General features: G+C 48.8%; 1 long non-coding RNA gene across 1 annotated transcript in view; it reads right to left on the reverse strand.

Moving 5' to 3' along the window:
- Positions 1 to 20,294, reverse strand: part of LOC135245651 (uncharacterized) — a 68,844-nt gene that overhangs the window by 5,743 nt on the left and 42,807 nt on the right. The gene's annotated exons all lie outside the window — the stretch shown is intronic.

Here is a 20,294-nt window from a genome sequence, read left to right on the forward strand (position 1 = left end):
TTCTGCCAAACCAAACTCGGGACTCACCCAAAAAAAACAAGCGGCTGGCAGCCTGCAGGCCTCCGGCTCAGATGAAGATGATGATGATGATGATGATGGTGGTGGTGGTGGTGGTGGTGGTGGTGGTGGTGGTGATGATGATGATGATGATGATGATGATGAACACTGCCGCTTTTGTCGTGACAAGCGTGCCCTGAGAAGCGAGGCGGAGGGAACGCTCATCCTCATTATTTCCCCAAATTAACACAGGCCCTTGTATCCCAGCAGGAGCTCTTACAGCAGGGATCCTCCATGTGACTCCAGCCCTGGAGGGCTGCAGCTCTATTTGGTCTCCTTTCAATTCTGCGGCCAATTTAGGCCTCAAAAACAAGATGTGACTCTTTGGCCAATCAGTGACTTCGATTAAGCACTAATCAGTCCCGAAACTAGCTCCGAGAGCCATCTGTCTAGCTTGGCTCCGACTGTAGCTCACTGCAGTGCAATAACAGTGTAAAAACCCACAAACCGAATATACCGTGGCACAAAGAGGAGGCGTTTGTGAAGACGGGCTCTGGAATCGCTCTCCAGAAAAGCAAGGCGGCGAGTCCTGGACCCTTCTCTGCTGATAGCAGTGAGTTATTTTCTGATGGAGACAGCTGGACCCGGCGTGGCCCCGTGCCGCAGTGGCCCCTGACCAGAGAGCGCTGGCTGAGGGGGAGACCTGAGCAGACCACAGGCCTGAGGCTGCGGGCCTGAGGCTGCGGGCCTGGCGCTAGGCTGGCCCAATGTGGCCCCCCCGTTAGAGGCTCTCTGCGTTACTCCCCCAGCTAATCGGTGGCACGTTCGCGCCCAAGTTTACCCAGCATCCCGCTGGCTTCAGAGGTCAAAGGTCAACCAGTTTTTTCAAAATGACACGCACAAGCCAGGCTGGTGGGGACGCCTCTCTGCGCAGCCAGCCTTTCATCTGCGCAGACTCACAGCGTGATCACGGTTCCCACTGCACCAGGAGGTCCCGTTCAGCTGAACACACTCTGAGACGCAGGAACCCAAACGCGCTCGGTGACCGTGGGTTAACCCCTCCTGTAGCACCTCTGCTTTCAGCACAAGCCTGAAACAGGACATACCCAAAATAAGATGGCTACTATTCTTGAACCCTTTTGACTACAGGCATAATCCTGGCCTCTACTGAAAAGTACTCCTTGGAAGTTTTGTTTTCCAAGAGTCAGAATTACAGAAAATGTCACAATTTTTTAACCAAAAAAAAAAATTTTTTTGTGGCTGTGCCTGGTGGCCTTAGAAACAGAGAAACAGAGTGCAGATGCAGCCACAATGCTGGACAAATCCTGGTTCAAATTGAATGACAATAGCACCAAAAATTAGCATTCTGCATTGTTTTGTCTGAGCTATGTCTAGGCAGGTTTCCAAAAAGGCCATTTGGTCAACGTCCACATCCCTCTGCTTGCAACCTCTGGCAGACCTGGAAGATTATAGAAAACAAATACATTCCCTATCTAGTTTCCTAATCCATTGAAAAAAAGAAAGCAATATGATATGAACTGCAGGCCAGTTGTTGACATGGTTACAGTGTGGCTGGGCTCATGTTTTCGAAAGGCACGGTCACACAGACAGACAGCAGGATGTCTGGAAAGCCAGCCCGTTGCCACCCATGACAGGCTTTCCCCAGATCGGACGGGACACCTGCTGGTCTTTGGGGTTTGTGAACGTGCTGCTAGGCAACCAGAATCCCTCTGTTTTTGAGATGGGGAGAAATATGCACAGCAATACTTCACAGCCAGGACTGTTCCCAGGGAAGCCACAGCAACCAGCCAGCTCCTTTTTACTATACAAGTACCTTTTTTCATAGTAAAAACATACAACATTTTCAGGGGGATTCAACCAATCAGCTACGCGGGAATGTCGCCATGACGACGTGAGCCCCCGGATGCCGCTCTCCCTCTCCAGGATGCCTCCGGGTGACGCCTGGTGGGCAAACAGGAAGAGCCGGTGAAACGGCTCCCTGTGGGCGAGGCGGGCGGGGTTAGGGCGGGGTCAGGGCCCTCCTCCCTCGCTGACAGGTGTCTAATCCTCACATTATAAGGGCTGGAGCCGGCCCAGGCCCCAGAGTACCGCAGACTGATCGGCCGCTCGCTCACTCGCTCGCCCGCCCCCGCAGCGCGCCGTGTTTACGCGGCCGCGCCTTTCCCGGTAAACGGGCGGCCCGCCCTTCCCGAGAAACGGGGGCGCAAACAGCGGGGAGGGCGGGCGCCGCGGCCGGAGCCCAGGGGCAGATCAGACTCGTTAAACGGAGCTCCGCTTCGTTAAGACGGGATTCGGAGGGGAAAGGACATCCAGCCCCCGGACAGATTGCTCCCTCCGCACGGACGCTGGGATCCAACCCTGGGGGATTAGCTCCAGGCCCCGCCGCCGGCCTCCGGGTCTAAATATAAACAGGGCCGAGCGCACCGGACTGGCGTTGGGTCCGTCCCCCCAGACCCAGGGTCCGCCCGCTGGGCTGAGGGGGCACACGCTACATTAGGGTTAGCCAGGCGTCGTGTGGCGTGGCAGAACGCTGGGCTCTGCCCATTCAGCTTCAAGCCAGAAGAGACTCATAGAAACAGACCACAGACTCACAGGCACCTACAGCGTAGAATGATCTGGACCCCCAACAGCAGTGACGGGGAGAAAGCTATGTGAAGTATGACATCAGAGGACAGAGGTGATCAGAGACACAGGGATATACATTTGGCAAATAAGTAATAAAACGTAAGGAAAGGTGTGACGGTCAATTAATGATAAAATGGCAGCTAATTTTCTCACAAGCAACTGCCACAATTTAACTCAGTTAATCTAGCTACACACAGTGCTGTTTCTCAGCCCTGGGCTTGGCTGCTTTAGAGCAAACTGCCTCTACCTGCGTTTACTGGAAAGCAAATATAATCACACACTGCCATTCAGAGCCATTTAGAGTGACCTCTGTCAATGCACTCTATTTATGATTTATTTTTTTTCAGGACTGGGGGAGGGGGAGCTGCCCTTCTTGTTTCGTGTCAAACGAGAAGCGTTTGGAATTCCGGAAGTCTCGTTGGTGGGCCGCGTTGCCTTGGGGATTGATGGTGGCTGGTGAATGATTTGTCTGCGTGTGTGTGTCCGTGCATGGATAGGTGTGTGTGTGTGCGGGTGTGTGTGTGTGCGGGTGTGTGTGTGCGGTAGATTTATGTCTGGGTGTCTGTGCTGGCAGCGCTGATTGAACCGGTGATTCTGAATTGACAGGGGAGCTATATAAGTGTCAGATTCCTTAATCACAGTTTTATGGTTCCGAGACCTGGACATATCTACCCCCCCCCCCCCACCATCCCACCCCCCCAACACAGCCCCAAAAAGCACTTCCTGTGCATACTACCTGAACACACCCTTACAAAAACGTCCAGCAGGACGGACTGATTTACTGTAGGATTTCACCAGCTCCCCCCATGGGATCCCATGATAAATTGGCTTCTTCCAAAGGGCGTTTGGAAGAAGCCCCCCCCCCTTCCATACAAAGGTCCTTGACACCATAAAGCTCATCACTTTTATCACACTGCTAAATCAGCCCACCGCAGCTGAGGACCAGACAGATGACAGACCGGTGCAGTACAGCGCAGGTACAGACCCAGGAAAACCAGCCCACTGTAAAGCGTGACAGTGTGACAGAGCTCCTGATCCGAAGCTCGGCAAAAACTCCTGTCACTCAAAATCCAGAATGCCAGTCTCACCCTTGCTGCTACGCCACCTAGTCACAGCCTGCTTGCCTGACACCCGACCTGTCAGCAAACTCTGAAATGGATCAGCAGAAATTGGGTGCCATATTTAAATATGCTGCACGGAAACAATTCAGCATTTCTTCACAGGACTAAACGTTTTATTTAGCACTTTTTTGGGGAGTTTCTTTGAAAGGGAGGAGGGCAGGCGGACTTCATGAAAGACAACAAGGCTGGTCTCAGAACCCGGCCTCAGACCGAGCAGTGTTCCCATCTCAGCTGCCTCAAAATTCTGTTTAATGTGTTTTTGTTGTTTTTTCTGTCAAGTACAGACTGCTCAAGTGGGGACAGAACGGTCAGACCTTTGGGTGAATTTGGCCTTCAAGACTGATGGCCCCGTGACCGTCAGTAACAGCTTTCTGGCAGTTGGCAATCGCTATGGTTACCCCACCAGAGGGGTCATTAAGTCATTAAGGAGCTGGTGGCCATTATTCATACCAACTCATGTCCCTCTTGGGTCCCAAATTGCAACACTTCCAACTGCTGTACCCCTTTTTGTGAAGCAATTACAAATGGAAGTGGATTTTTTTTACAGCTTTTATCCATCAGCTTGTCATTGCTTTAGTGCTCTTTGCAAAAATCAGACTGTCAGACCGCACTTTAATGGGGTCTCCTGAGAGACTGTTATAAAGGGAAAAAACCATTTGAGAGCATCAGCAAAATAATAAATAAATAAATGTTAAGAAAATATATACTGTCACCCCCTCCAAAAAGTTTAAATAAAATAAAAAAACAATAACAACACAATAAAAAGAGCATCTCGATTGTAATGGCATGAGAGACGTGTCCTTCACAGGTTTTATGAATTCAGGATAAATTAATCTCATGCTTTATAGATGAGTTATAACATGTGTTAATACCTGTAATAAAGAAGTGGCGAGCATTTATAGAAGCTTAACTGCTGCAAGGAAAAAGCAGTCCGTAATCATTTACGCACTCTTTAATACGCTTTTAAAAAGAGCAGTTTGGAAAAGCATGACGTATTTTATTTTTATTTGGTATGATTACTAGTCTTACGTTAGGTTAAATGTCTATAAAGCATCTAGACTGTAAGCCTGGGTACATAGAATTTACTTAATAATCTGTTTAAGGCAACTAGGTGCATTTAAGTTTTAATTGTTTAAGCAAAACTTTGTTAAAATAAATGGAGTCGTTTAAATAGATTATACTTAAAATGCCAAATGGAGCTGAAAGAACTATTTAGAACTTAAATGTTTACAGTGAACGGGTCCAATATTAGTATTTTTTTAAATATATATGTATATTTTTGTTTAGCTTCATTTGTTAGAAGAGAGCCAGAAAGAATAGGACCAAGAGAGACAAACGTGTTGTCGGGGCACTTGTGAATTTGAACATACACAAACATTCCTGGGGCAAACGAGGGAGGGGTTCACTGCAGGGGTAACTGCAGGGGTAACTGCAGGGGTAACGCCCACGGTTCAGTCTGTAGGGTTTAAATAACCACTCTCTCTGCTCACAGTCGTACGCACGGTACTTACATTTCCACAGCGTGTTCGCCAGCAGTGTAGCCCACTTTGAACTGCAAGAAAAGAAAAGATAAAAATAAAATTCATCTAATGTTTTTTGTTTTTATACTACAAATATCCATCCCCATGTTTTTATTCACTGGGGAGGAACGTCTGAGCTGCTCCCAGCACACCTCAGTCAGCTGCAGGAACAATCAGATCCCTGGTTAAGAGTGGAATCGTGAAGCTCCCTTTCTCATTTCCTCCAGGAATATAAAGTAGCAAAAAGGTGCAATAAATAACAGAACGTAATGTATATACACTCCTGCAGCTGCCACAATTAGCCACAGCACTGGCCCTGGAGGAAGGGCGCTATTTTATTTACTTGTTTATTAGTTCGTCAAAATGCAATTTAACCCAAGTTAAAAAACAAGACACAGAGGTGCCACATCTGAGGTTCATAGCCAAGGCTATGTTCCCACCCCCTGTCTCCAGTAAGTCTTTGGTGTTAATAATGGTGCCAACTGCCAAATGGTGCCAAAATAAAACGACAACTACATTTAAGTTAAGTCCTATAAATTCTATGGGATAGAGTGTATTTAACACTGTACATGAGTGTGCAAGCAAACGTATCTATAAACGTATATATAAATCTAGCACTCACTGCCAGCGGCGCATATCTGCGTTCTCCCGCGCCTTGCCCGCAAACTTTACGTACACGCTGAACGATCTGCAAAGGCTTCTAATGCCCAAACGAATGTGGAGACCCCCCCCTCCCCACCCCCCAAAAGCACAGTCAGTAATAGTTGACTTTGGCGTGCTGTGTGCAGTTTCACGGTGCACACGTCTGCAGTTAATCTGGCAGTGTGACGGACCTGCAGGCGGGCAGGCGGCCATTGCCGCCGCCGCCGCCGCCACCGCCATAGCGAGCGTTTGGCAGTGTGTCGCCGTGACGACGCCGAGCGTTTGGGTGTCGGGGCACGAGGCTCAGCATTGTTATCCCAGCGGCGGCGGCCACGCCGGGAATGCTCTTACGCAGGGGCGCTATATCAGGACCCCGCGCACGCACCTGTCCCTGCCCTGCAGCCCAGCTCCCGCCTCCCCCTGCCCCTCCGCTCCTGATTGGCCAAAGCGGCGCGGGTCTGCCGCTGGATTGGTCCACAGGACGTGTCAGCTGTCTCGACTGATGATGATGCAGCAGTATTTGGCAGAGGTGACACCCTCTCTCTCCGTTCGCTCAGCGAAGCCTAATTTGGCAGCTCTTTCAAATACAGGCCTTTAAATCCAGGATCAATGACAGATTCGTCATTCTTGTCCCAGTTAGCAGTAGCTATAAAGCCATTCCATGAAACGACTGAATGTGTCATGTTCCCGGCTGGCAGGAAGTAGTTCTGAATAGAGCAGTATGGAGAGATGCATTATGGGTGCTTACTGTGTTTTTTTCTGTTGGGATAATCGGTTGCCTGTCAGCAGAACTCAGGGCAGTCACTCATCCGTGACTCACAGGATGGAAATCCCTCATCATCACCCCGGACACTGCCTCCCAAAAGTAGCAATGCACCTGCAGGGGGGTCGGGGGGTGTTGCAGGTGCAGTGGCAGCTTAAAAAAGGAAAGCTTGGAAGGCACCATGCCCACTCTTCTCCAGTGTGGCCCTGTCTGTTTCCCCAACTCTGTCCTCCAACAAGATGGCTGCCACACCGCCCCTGACTCAGCAGGGCGGGCCGGGGTTACTGTACATCTGGTGAAAGGCACGTGGAGAAAAACCTAAATTTATAAACACGCTACAGGCTACAGGCTATAGCCTACTGACTACAGGCAACAGGCTATAGCCTACTGACGACAGGCAACAGGCTATAAGCCACAGGCTATAGCCTACTGACTACAGGCAACAGGCTATAAGCTACAGGCTATAGCCTACTGACTACAGGCAACAGGCTATAAGCTACAGGCTATAGCCTACTGACTACAGGCAACAGGCTATAAGCTACAGGCTATAGCCTACTGGCTACTGTCTAGAGCAGTGGTGTCAAACTCGTGCCATGGAGGGCCGTGTGTATGCAGGTTTTCATTCCAACCAATTAATGTTGCCTTAATTGAGTCCAATTACTCATTCAGCCATATGTGTTTAACTGCATTGAAGCACAGAATATAAGAACATTTTTATTTAGACAATGCGGGTCACCATAGACGTCGGGTCACCATTGTGCACAAACCTGCATCCCTAATTCAGCAAATAATTTAACTAATTTAACTAATTATATAATCAAGATCTGAGGCTGGAATGAAAACCTGCATACACACGGCCCTCCATGGCACGAGTTTGACACCACTGTTCTAGAGCAAAGGACACAGACCCCACTCACTGTGTCCTTCTGCACAGGGTGACGTACACTGACTGAAGTCTTGTGGTCTCATGTGACAGGCAGTATAAACACCCCGTCTCTTTCTCTCTCTCTAGCTCTCTCTCTCTCTCTCTCTCTCTCTCTTTCAATCCTGCGCTAAGTGGTTCTCAGTCAGAAATTAATTCAGAATTTAAACTCTAATGGAAATAGAAATGTGCAGGGGCCTAAAACATCTGTGCTTTCTATTTCAGGCCCTGCCATCATCTAAACATATTTAACCTGCATGATTATTCGCAGAAAAATAGTCCAGTCTTGGCACTCTACAACAGAGGAGTGAAACTGGCAACAACGGGGAAAATATAAAGCAATAAAAATCTAAATTGTTCTTAATATGTTGATGAGACAAAAACAAAACAAAGAGGAAAAATGATCACACTCGTGTCAAATATAACAATAACTAATAAAAATTTAGTTTTTTCCCCCCGCGTGCCTGGGGTGGGTCCAGCTAGCGCCTGAGCTAGCGCCCCTCCATTACAGGATGGGGACGGCGGCCATTTTGCGTCCCGCGTCCTGCGTTTCACACGCTCAGCATTCTGCAGCTCCAGCAGCCGTGAAAAACGGTCACAGGAAGTGGCTCCTCGGATCGTCCTGGCTGAAGGGTAACGCGCTGAGGCGGGTTATACCACCTTCAGTGAGGGTGGGGGGGGGGTGGGGGTGACGGTGGCTGCCCCCCCTCCCTTTCTCCGAGCTGAGAGTTGATTAGCCTCCAAGATTTATGTGCATCCTTCTTTTCTTCCTCGCTCTGACCAAGATTAAAAAGGAAAGGACAGACAGGACTTTCATCACCGCTGCTAAGGACGTTGCTACAAAAAATAAATAAATGAATTAATAAATCGCTTCTTTTTTAAGATGATTAAGATTCTCGCTTTAGTCTCATTATTCTTGACAAATAATAAAACACTCGAATACTGAACAATCTAGTAATTGCATCTTTTTTTATCCTTTGTTGCAGAGCAGATTGTAAGACTGTAAGCGAATGGCTCTACAGTAGCTTGACAAATTGACAGTCAAAGCTGGAACATTTCAGATATTCAGCTTAACAACCAGCAGGGCGGCTCCACTGAGCATGAAGGGTTAGCACACGGGCACATGCACGCAAGCGCACACCTACACACGGGCATCCACTGCAGTCAAAATTAAATCCTCTGTCGTTTGTTACACTTGTTGCTTGTTTGTTGCTCTCTGCGACAAATTAATTAGCCTAAAATGTGTTGAATGAAAGCTTTCGTGCTGCGTCCTGGAACAGGTGCAGGAATCAGACAATTATTCTCCCAGCTGTGCAGTTAGTTACAGAAACCTGCTCACTGAAACAGCCATCAGCAACAGAGCAAGAAAACTCAACCATCAGCACCAGTGTTCCCAACGCAGCACTGAGACAATCAACACAATGGGAATATCGCAAAACCGTCAATTAGGAGAGGAGAATACAGAAGGAGACCCCTTGTGGGTGATTAACCCCATAGGGTGTAAGATCACAAACATGTTGTGTTCTTAGCTCAACATTCTAATGCTGATGTCACAATGAGTACTGGTAATTGTCAGCCCCATGGAGTTCTAGAACACTGACTTGGAATTTTGGGGAAACAAAAAAACTTTCCAAGGGTTAAGACCAGGCCTGGCACAGCGCTGGTGGCTAAAGTGCGGGGCCTAGGTAGGCTTTGACCAATCAGTGCAAAAAGAGGAAGAAACGGTGAGTGGCACATCAGGACAGAAAGGCTCCTCTGTCCTGCAGGGGACTCTGGAGCACTTCTGTGACCGGGGCAAGGTCAGCGCCTCACGGGTCCAGGACAGAGAGCCCTGTCACAGAGACCCCGGGTCCCAGCAGCCTCCTCCACCTGTATCCGATTCAGGCCCCCGGAGCAGAACGCCCCGGATCAACACGCGGCCTCCGGGCTCGTCGATATCCTGTAATCAACACCGAGCACTCCGCCGTCCTCGGGCGCACTCCCTCCACACCGCCCCGGAGTCCTTGACAGAAAGTCCCGGGCACACACAGGCGTTCCATTTCTTTCTTTTTTAAACTTCACATCGGCCGTGGAAACGCAGAGCTCTTTCACAAAGCCAACAGCCATTTCAGCATGGCGAGGACACGGGAAGCGGGCATGAAAGCAAGCTTTGACAGCAGAGCGTCAGACTGAGGCAGTGAAGACAAACAGGGTGTTGGACGCGCGTCCTTTTGTTGGAGTTGTACTGTAATGATCTCTGAGGCATGCTCAATGGCTTCTGTGAATGATATTGATTGCTGCTTCCAAAGTTGATGATCACCGTCTCTCTTACAGAGCAAGTCCACTCAGTAGGGGAAACAGATGACTTCAGACAGCGGCCATTTTCTCTGGCACATTCGCGCTCGGCGAAGGCGGGACCGTCCTGTCCCAGCGTAAACCGATTTGCTGGTCAGAGCGTCCGGAGCAGAAGCCGGTGTGAGCCCCTGTTGCTCCCTAAAAGTGATGCGCACGGAGACAAACTGTGCACCTTCACAGAGGGGGAATGAAGCGGTGGGGCCTTTATCTCCATCCATCACGTTTGGCACAGAACGTTCTCACTGAGGTGCCTCGGTGGGGAGCCGGAGACGGGACGGCCTGTGTGTCCCAGAGTGAAATTTAATACGCAGAATGCCCCTCACTGAGCAGCTAATCCACATTCACTCCCCCCGAATTAGCCAACGCTTCATTTATTTATTTATTTATTTTTTAAAAAGCAGCGATAACGGTACCCGCGGTTCGTGTGACGATTGCGGGAAACGAAAAAACGACGGAGTGCTTTGGCAATGAGCCTGCAGGCCGCCGCCGCTGCAGCAAAATTTATCGGCGCTAAACCTGGGACTGTTTTCTCCAAACCTGGCCACTGTTTTGTTTCTACGGCAACAGAGATGCCCTGACCCGCACAACCTCACAGCCCATCCACCCCACCCCCCACTCACCCCCTCACCCCGGGCCTGACCCTGGCCCATGTTTATGAGGTCACTAAATGTTAACGCTTTGTCACCACGGCGACCCCGTGATGTGGCACTGACAACTGACACCCGGCGACAGGGAGCAGCTGACCTGCAGCCGGGGACTCCAGCCCCCCCCCAAACAGACTGCATTCACCAGCGCCGGGGGCGACTATTTAAAAAAAGACCTCCCCTGGGTCAGCCCGCTCACTTTGTAAGCGCAAACTGACAAAAACGCTTGGCTCAGCAACGCCAGCACTACTGCTTCAGTGCAACAACAAAACTGACACAATATTATTAATAATAATAATAATAATAATAAATCCAATTTGTAGAGCAGTTTTCAGGGAAACACTTCACATACAAAGAAAATTAAGATAAAATTACCCCCCAAAAAGAGGAAGTGCAATCACATGTGTGTCTCATATTGACACTCCTCACTGTTGTGACACCGCCTTCAATGCCAAAGATGATCAACACTTCTGAAGCAATCCGAAATGAACAAAAAGTATTTAAACCTGCAGTCCTATCCACTCATTTGCAATAAAACTATTATGGGATACATTCAGCGGGATGCTTTACCTCATAATTCAGGGAACGCTGATAACAAATCACATCCCTGAGCTGCCATCGTGACATTAAACTTAGAGTGCTCCAAAAGTGGCTTAGAGCTTTAATTACTTTCCAAGCAGGGCTTGATTAGGGTCAGTCCTCTGGGGGTAATTAGTAACTGTCAGTTCCTCCAGCCACTCTCCTTCCAAGCAGTCTTGCAGCACAATAGGTCAGGTGACGAGACTCTTCTCTCAAAATGGTGCAATCGGCACGAGCGTTTCGAGGTAAACGCAGGCCAGGGCAAAAGCCACAGGGCCCGGAGTCAGCAGGATTAGCTGGATAACTGTGCTAAAGTAAAACCTGGAGCCCTCCCAGATCTGGAACATGGACTGAAGTAAGGTAGGGTCTCAGCTCAATGTCCCGGTTGCCCTGGGTCACCAAGGTCACCCCATACGGCTGCTAAGATGGGGGTTTGGGGGAATACTGCAAATGAATTTCAGCTTCATATTGAGGTTGCATTTTCTTTGCGATGGGTTCTGTTTATTTCGCTGATGGGGCGGGTGAAGCTACGCCCCAGCGATTCTGAAATTCCCTCGGGGGGGGGGGGGAGGGGAGGGGAGGGGGCCCACACGCTCCGCGGTTGGGCTCTGCAGGTGGAGAGAGGAGCACCTGCCAGCTCAGTCTTAGCAGAGCACCAGCTGCACTGCAGCCAGGCGTGCGATCTGTGCACCAAACTGACTCTCGTCCCTTTCTCATATGTGACTAAGCAGCGAGCAGAACTCGGTCCACATGAAGGAAATTTAAAAAAAGGGAAATCCCAAGTTCTGCTTTTCACACTGGCCGTGGTCACACAGAGTGGATAAAGAACGAACATCACCTTCCAAATAGCTCAGTGCAACTCACAGCAACGGTGGCAAACGTTCAGAACACATTCGTACAGCACTGGGAAATATACATTTTTCAAATTCACACTAGTCAAGCACAGATCATAGATGGCTGCTGTTCTGACTCCAGCAGGGCGAGCCTTCACAGCTTGCGAAACACGCCCCCACTCGCTGAGTGTCTTGTGTGTCTCCTGGGGCCTGCACGATGTGCGCGGCACGCTCAGCAAAGCCTTTCACAAGCTGCAAGTGTTTGGCCAACAGCGGCGCAAGTGTTGCACATGCTGCCATGGGGCTATAATAGAATTCCTCACGCCCAGCGTCATGGATGCAGCTGTGTGCTGGGGTCAGACAGAAGGGGTGCTGTTTTCCCCAGCCCAACAGACGGCACTGTCCAAGTCCTCGCGGCAAGTGAGCGGCACAAACGTGATTAGAATGTCGCAGAATGATTGTGACATCATTCTAATGCTGATGTCACAATCATTAGTGACGGAGTTCTAGAACAGTGACTTTCAGAATTTTGGAAAAAGAAAAAAAAAAAACACACTCTTCATACTCTTTAATCCAGACCTACAGCACTGCTGGGGTCAAGTCCAGGGCTCTCTCTGAACCAATCGTGAGGTTTCGAAACCTTGCATCAGGAGGCAGCTCCTTCTGTAGTGCAATCTCTGACCTCTCCTCCCTGTGTGCTGCAGTTTCCACATCCCTCCTCCTCCTCCTGCTCGTCTCTCCCTCTCCGAGCGCTCCAGCAGGCACACGAGACTCCACACACGCTCTGTCTGCCAGCCTCCCACTCTGCCATCTCCTCAAGTTAATCTGGCTCCTTATGCTTGGCTTAGGCCCTGCTAAGTGACTGCAATGCACCGCACATGTAATGGATTCAATCAGCATTTGCCTTGTGCTTGAATGCAAGTGTTCCCTTTTCCTCAGGAAGCTTCCCAGCTCAACACAGACGACCCTGGCCTTCAGTGAGCTCCCCAAACTGCGCTAGTGCAGAAAGCTGTCCCTCGGAGTGGTCTGTACCCCCTCAGCAATGGCACTGGTAATGAAGCTCCAGTATGATGTTTGAAAGGACTTGCTGATTACGGTGGTCAGGATTCTGGCTGGGATCACAGTGTATGGATGCCACGGCCCCCACAGACCCCAGTCAGAGGTGCTATATTAACATCCCACTCTGGCATCTGCACTGCACGTCTGTCTGTCTGGTAGGTACGTAAGTAAGTAACATGACCTCAACTGCTCCCATCAACCAGTGAAACTTAAACGTGTTGCCAATGACAGCCTGAGCCACTCAGGGGCTGGTCTGAGTCTGACTGGGTTTTTCACACGGAGAAGTCAAACAGGTCTGAAGTGAGACCTCGGGGGGCTGAATGAGTACTTAAACTACTGCAGCTAATATTAATGTTACCACTCAAGTAGAATGTTAATGTTCCCACACAAGTAGAATATTAATGTTCCCACACAAGTAGAACTTTTACATTTGCGCACAAGTAGAATGTTAATGTTTCCACACTAGTAGAATGTTTCCACACAAGCTGCTGCAAGATGGTGAAGGTGCATAGTGATTGCGTTTCGCTTTATGTGATGGACAAGTGTTCACGTCCACATGAAAATAAAGTATCTGAATGTGCAAACTGTTATGTAATCGACCGATGTGGTGAGTACAGGCACTGCAGTGGGAGCCATTTAGTCACAGCGCCCCAGTGTAATCGATGAGGCTGTAATGACTGTAGTTACGCAATCCCTGGCATGCACTGAGAACGACGGACCTTTCTGGCCGATGCTTACTGTAACTGACTGGCCCTATGTCCTGGGGCAGAAGTGCTCACTGGCATGGATGCGCTTTAACCAAACAACAGCTACATTCTGCCAACTAACCACCACACCATGAGGTGAGGTCATGGCCTGGCACTGGCCTTCAATAGGGATGCTGACTGATGACCTCACAACCTGTGCCATGGAGATCTCAACTGATGATGTCAAAGGTGAGTGGAAAACATGATCCACAATGGTGAAATCAATGGTTACAAAACAATAAAATCAGGTTTAAATATAAATAAATGACGTTTATGGACCAGCAGCAATGTGGAAAAAATGCTGTGTTTTCTAGGATGCCTCACTTCAAACTCTAAACATTACATTTTTAAAAGTTGTTTAACGCAACTACTATTATTCATCAACTCAATGTGTCCACCCAACACTGTCAGCTGCATAAGCACTGTGTAAGCATATTGTATAATGATGCACATACTGCTATATAAAATGCACATCCATGTCATTCCTCTCTCTCTCATCACGATTTAATTTCCTGTCCCAAAATGTATTTCAGAGCCCCTCCCCTCTCTGGTGGATCTGGAAACCACAACAGAGTACACTGAGAGCGTCTGCATGAATCCAACGCCCACCTGCACCCCGTGATTATACAGCACTTTTTCGGGGGACTGGATAAACACGATTATCGGTGGGGAGCTAGGAGACTGGTGGATGGATGGGATGGGGGGATGGGGGATGGGGGGATGGGTGGATGGGGGATGGATGGGGGTGGTGGATGGATGGATGGATGGGGGGATGGGTGATGGTCGAGGACAGCAGTGGTGTGGGCACCGCGACACGGAGAAGCCAAGAGCAGCGAAGAGGCGTCAGCGTCCGGGGGTTATTTCTCGCCAAAATTTCAGTGCCTTTTCTTTCAAAAGGAAGTTTTTTTTTTGGTTCCCTTTTCACATCAATTGTTGTTTTTTTTTTTTAGGTGCGGTTCCACACACGCGCCCTGCAGCCAATCGGATGACCTGGCTGTCCCCAGCTCATTGTAGCTGTGAGGCATTGCAGATCTGTGGCCATTCGGTACATGGGAACTGAAAACCAGCACTCAAACAATGCAGTATCGCGGTCAATGGTTTTTGAGGTTTCATTGCACTTGTATTGTTGATTAATACGTTCCTGTCTAGAGCTTAAATGTGCACAGCTGGTCATTTCAGACTGCTATTGGCCTACAGTCCATTGGAAATAGTGTCCATTGTGCACCCCTGCTCCCCATACGGAAGCAGAACTTGACTGGGATATATATATATATATTGCAAGGTGCTGTAACAGCTTCAGAAAGACAGCGGGCAGCTCCAGCCTGAGCTGAGCCTCTGGCGACTGAAAGTGGAAGAGCAGAAGGTCGTGCCCCACAATCTCCGAATCACATAATCCACTCGAGCGACCTTTCGGCCTGTCGCTACGGCGATGTCACCACCGCCCCGACGGAAGAGCCCGCTACAGGAGCGAGTTCCCATCGCGACCTCGCTCTGCCGCTACTGCGCGCGGTCGAGCAAATGAGGAAGCGGACAGCGAGCCATCTGTCCAGAGACACAAGCGGAATCTGTCCAGAGACACAAGCGGAATCTGTCCAGAGACACAAGCGGAATCTGTCCAGAGACACAAGCGGAATCTGTCCAGAGACACCAGCGGAATCTGTCCAGAGGCACAAGCGGAATCTGTCCAGAGACACAAGCGGAATCTGTCCAGAGACACCAGCGGAATCTGTCCAGAGGCACAAGCGGAATCTGTCCAGAGACACGAGCGGAATCTGTCCAGAGACACAAGCGGAATCTGTCCAGAGACACCAGCGGAATCTGTCCAGAGACACAAGCGGAATCTGTCCAGAGACACAAGCGGAATCTGTCCAGAGACACAAGCGGAATCTGTCCAGAGACACAAGCGGAATCTGTCCAGAGACACGAGCGGAATCTGTCCAGAGACACAAGCGGAATCTGTCCAGAGTCACAAGCGGAAATGTGAAGTTCCCTCCGCAGGCCTGAGAAACAAACTGAGAAAGTTAAACCTTATGCGTTTTTAATTGAGCCTTTTAATATACAGGTGTGATTCTGTAGCACCATGCTGTGTCAGAGGAGTTGACTTAATATGCTGACTTAGTATGTTAAGGGTCAAGGGTCATACGAAACAGCAACCAAATTAATTTCCCCAGATATTGTATGTATCACTCTTTTAAAAACAGTGGTTTATTTTATTTCACAATATTTTTAATTAATGTCTCTGATATTCACTTAGGAGATAATGATGAATGCCTTAATCAAATTCACAGCGAGCTGGGTCCATTTAAAAAGACTGCCACATGTATCCATTAATAATTTACAGTGTCACATCTTGCCCCCCCCCCCCAAAAAAAGAGAGCTCCCTTCTGCAGTTAAAAACACACACCGTTGCTATAATGTTCTCAGCAAACTATCCAAAATGGCCTGTGCTTATTCTTTCTTATGTAGCTTGGGCCAAACAACAGAAACACCGGGTCCCAAGATTCAAACTAGCAACCACCTCCAAGCCATAAAACTCTACCCCCCCCTTCCCCACCACCTCCTACCCCTTCCATCCTTGCAGGTAGATAAGGCACGTCAGCTCCATTTGCCCCCCCCCCCCACAGACTGCATTCACCAGCGCCGAGGGCGACTATTTAAAAAAGGACTTTGAATGCTTTCACATTCGGGCTTTGATTTCATGACTAATTCTAATTCAGGCGCACACACACACACACACACACACGTAGCTGCAGGTGAGCACGAACATTTCAAGATGCCCTGTAGCATAAATGCAGTACCCGTGGCAGCAGATGCGCACACGCTGGGTCGAGAGCGGAGGGACGGTAACGTCGCCTGTGCGCTGAACGCGCTATGAGAAGCTGAAAGGCAGCTCCGCAGGAGGCCCCAGTAACACTTCCCCGGCTCCTCTGGCGCTTATTACTAAGCAACTCCGGGCCCGTAACCGCGGCTACTCATGACGGGTCAATCATTTCAGGGAAGAGGCGGAACATCTATCTGGAGTTGATTCCGTCGCCGTTCCAGATTCCTATCAACCTGCGGGGCCGGAAAAATCCCATCAGGCCACTGGTGTGCTTCTGGCGTACGAGGGAAGAGGGGGCTGGCGGGAGGGGAGGGGAGGGGGGTGCACTGCGTGTCAACCTGGAGCTGGAATTGGGGATTTGGGGGGGTGGGGGTGGGGGGACAGCGGGCTGTTGCTAAGGAAACAGTGAGAAAAGGAGTCTGATGTCAAACCGCATGTCAAGGAGGTGCTTGAAGAATTCTCTGAAAATACAGCGGATTCACTGGAAATTGCGCAAAACCTTTTTTCGGCCGCAGACTAATTGATGTAATTTGGGGAAATAAAAGGTTTTGCACATTTCAGCAGCAGAAGAGCAGAGGCTAAGCAGGAGCCGCGCACCGCCAGCGTTAGGCTCAAGCAGCAGACAACGCTTCTGGTGTGTGGTCTGAATTTTAAACACAGCATACTTTCCTTTTTTTTTTTTTTTGGAAATAACGCACTATTAGCCAGGATGAGAGTCCCTACACTGAACACTGTTCCAGTGTGGCAGTGGTGCTGTAAACAGGGTTGTCCTGGATTGCAAGGTTATAATACAGCCTAATTTGCAGCCCGCCCCCCTCGTAGGTCTGCAGAGGGGCTGCAGCGTGTGGAGATTACGCGCAGGTCTACACTTACACCACACGCACTGCCCAAAGGGGGCGGGGCCAGGGAGCGGCACTGAGCTGTCAATCTAACGGGGGCCTAATGTGGGACTATAGCCCTGTGAGTGAAGCCAAGTCTGCAACAGCTGAACCCACTTCCCCCCCCCACCCCACAACCCCACCACCCCCACACCCCCATCCCACAACAAGCCCCTGGAGACCTGTGGGACAGCTACACGGCCTACAAGGTCAAAGCCTGACCAATGCACAGCAAACCGATGACACCCCCCAACCCCCCCAACCCCCCACAGCCAACAGGAGTCTCATTTATGCCAAAGCCCCCACCCAGGCAATCCCCCCCCCCCAAGTGCCGAATCACTCCCATCTCACTCGACATTATTTAAATTTTTTATTGTGGTGCTGGGTACAGTATGTCACTCAGACGCGTGTGAATGATGTCACGGCGCTGCCCTGCGTGCAGCTGAAGGCCGCTGATGATGAAGGGATAGGGACGGATACGGACGGGCGCGTGTCCGAGAGGAGAACGGACCGAAGGGCAGATTACCACCCGTCCCCGTCCCCCGGACCTCGGGAAGGGCAAACGCATTTTAATAAATCACCGGCCCGCGTGTGCATGCGCCTAAAACAGGAGAGAAATATCAGCAATGCCCGCAGTGACGTCAGGAAAACCGCCTCAGGCCAGGGCGGGAAAAATGCTGACATTACAAACCCGCTGATTGATTCATTTACTTTGAATTTACAGTGCCTCAAAAGGTCACACTTCTCTTCAGTTGTTCTTCCTTTCCATTGTTTATAATGATATGCAAATACCGGAGCACAGAGAGGGCCCCACGCAGACTATATTTCACCTGGGGCTGCGTGTCGCTGCTTCACATTAAAAAGGGAATAAATGTACGATGTTTTTTTATGGAAACGATCAGAGCCAAAGTTTCATTAGCACAACTCTGTGTGTGTGATTAACAGCTAAGACTGCACTAGATGGTGAAAGAACACACTCCAACGGACCGCGGGCAAACTGACACTCAGATCATGCCACTAATACTGGCCTAATTATCTGTAATAACTCTGCTTTCCCACCATTCCTTCGAAAAAGTCAACAATCTATGGACAGGCAAAAGTAAACATTGAAGATTTTAAAATGTTAGTATTTAATACCTGTCTGGGCAAAAGCGCTAATGTTTCAAAAACCTATTATATGCATCAGAAATTGAAATATTTACTTTAAATACGTAAGCATGTATGATTTCTGCTGCACATTAAACACGATTTGCCTAATAATACTTGACATTACGAATGCCTAGATATTTAAGATTTCACACACATGTACACAGTAAATACATCTTAAACGTATAAATGGAGATTTAAAGAAAAAAATACATATAATGTTTCATTTAGGACACAGCTGAGCAGCAGACATGTTCACAATGGAATTTTCCTCTAGCTACGTCTCATAAACCCTGGGTCTAATTCCTGTTTACTATTATTATTATTAGTATTATTATTATTATTATTGCTCAACATATGTCAGCTTCTTCCTGGACGGTACATATTTACATTTCGAAAGCACTCCATTCTAAGTACAGCGCCTTGTTCAAAGGTACAACGTCACACACCCGAAACCGCAACCTTTGGGTTGGAAGCCAAACTCCCTAATCGCTACATCATGACACCACCTCCATCAACAGCAATATGCGCTCGTAGCGTTATGCACGAGCTGCCTGACCAAACATTATCAACCGGAGAGGTTCAGAACAGTTCACCTGTGAACTAGTGCGGGAAAATGTGAGCCATTTGTCATACCAAGCTTTTCTTTTTTAAATTCCAAAACACAGTTGGGCTTGCTCAATGACCACCAAAACAATTTTAAAAAGTGATTACAGTGACACATTAATTTGATTTAATCCATAGGGAAGAGCTAAGGGATTGGAAGCCAGTCTCAAAATAGCATTTATTGTTGGCTACTCTGCGCTTAAAATTCAAGGACAAAGCCCAATGCAATTAAATTTAAGAAGAACGTTACCATACATAGAAGTAAACTCATTTGTATTCAGATCCGCCCGTCTATGTCTGTGCCAACAGATTATCCAGACGGCACCGAAGCAAAGCAAACGTTTCTGACAGCACGAATCAAGGTGAAAACACCGATTATCAAAATTGTGACACAACAACAGGCTAATATCAGAGAACACGAAATGCATGCCTACTGTCGCCTTCGACGACAGAAGAAACCGCAGCACCCTACAGCCTGTGTCTTGGGAATCAACTATAATCGCCGTGTTTTAGGTTAATGCATTTGCATGCTGAGAAGCGGAGTAAATGCGAAATGGGCGTTATTTTCTGAATGAAGTAGTATGCACCGCATGAGGCAGAAATGCATAAAGGTTTTTTTTTTTCCCCTGCATCTATTCCCCTGGGCATTCCATGGGAAAAAGAAATTTTCCTGCGGCCCAGAGAGAAATTCGGCTATTTTGGGAGTTTACGTCACGCATTTCGGCCTAGTCCTATAATTATCTCCATTTCAGTCCCCCTTGTGCAGCGTCGTGTTTACCTTAAAAACGTGTACGCGAGACTACAGTTTGAAAAACTGCGGACTCTCAAAAGTTTGTTTTGGCAAAACTTTTATTGCATAGTGTTTTCCAAATTGGGAAAAAAGGCCACGAACAAGACTTATTTGTCCCTTATCTCCAAAAAGACTCCTTTGTTCTATGGAAATTTTTGCACAAAGCGTCCGTAACGGCAACCCAAGTGAAACATAGGCTATTAACGAGAAATTATTTACCAAACGTTGTGCCCACGTTGGGGCAATA

Source organism: Anguilla rostrata, chromosome 19 (genome assembly GCF_018555375.3).
Source record: "Anguilla rostrata isolate EN2019 chromosome 19, ASM1855537v3, whole genome shotgun sequence".
Classification (NCBI taxonomy): domain Eukaryota; kingdom Metazoa; phylum Chordata; class Actinopteri; order Anguilliformes; family Anguillidae; genus Anguilla; species Anguilla rostrata.